Source organism: Oryctolagus cuniculus, chromosome 21 (assembly GCF_964237555.1).
Source record: "Oryctolagus cuniculus chromosome 21, mOryCun1.1, whole genome shotgun sequence".
NCBI lineage: Eukaryota > Metazoa > Chordata > Mammalia > Lagomorpha > Leporidae > Oryctolagus > Oryctolagus cuniculus.
In genome coordinates this window covers 31,063,357-31,063,930 of record NC_091452.1, presented here as the reverse complement: position 1 = coordinate 31,063,930, position 574 = coordinate 31,063,357, and positions in this window count along the sequence as shown.

The following is a 574-nucleotide window of genomic DNA, read 5'->3' as shown; positions in this document are numbered from 1 at the left end:
CCTCAGCGTCCTGTGTGTGCAATGGAGCCGTCTGGCAGGGGGAGAGCGGAAGGTGGGAGTTGGAGATCTTGGACCTGTGGGAGCTGGAGCAAGCCTTGGTGTTCTCAGGAGAGCATTGTCCACTTCCTCTCCCCTGAGTCCGGGGACCATGGGCCAAGCCGTCCTTTCCCTGGGCGGCGTAGTAACGCATCCTAGTATTGGCCACCAGGGGGCGCTGCGGCTTTGGCGTTGATTTGGACAGAGGGCGGCCAACTAATGCTGGGAACACAGGGACCTCCCGGTGGGTGTCCAGGCCCAGCCTGTCCTAGGATACCAGGAGGTGAAGCTGGGGTCTAAGGAGTGGCGATTGGGCAAGAGGCTGGAGCGAAACAGCTCGGTCAGAGCCAGTACCCGGGGTGCTTTCCAAGCCTAAGCCCGGAGTGGGACCCAAGCTTGTGATGGGTTCCAGAAAGGGGCCCCAGGCTGCCTGCCCAGGGGAAAGAGTCTGAGAGACAAGGGCCAGGCGCAGCTCCTTGGCCCCCACCCCCACCCCCAGAGGGGTCTGCGGACCCCAGCCTCACACACTGCCACCACA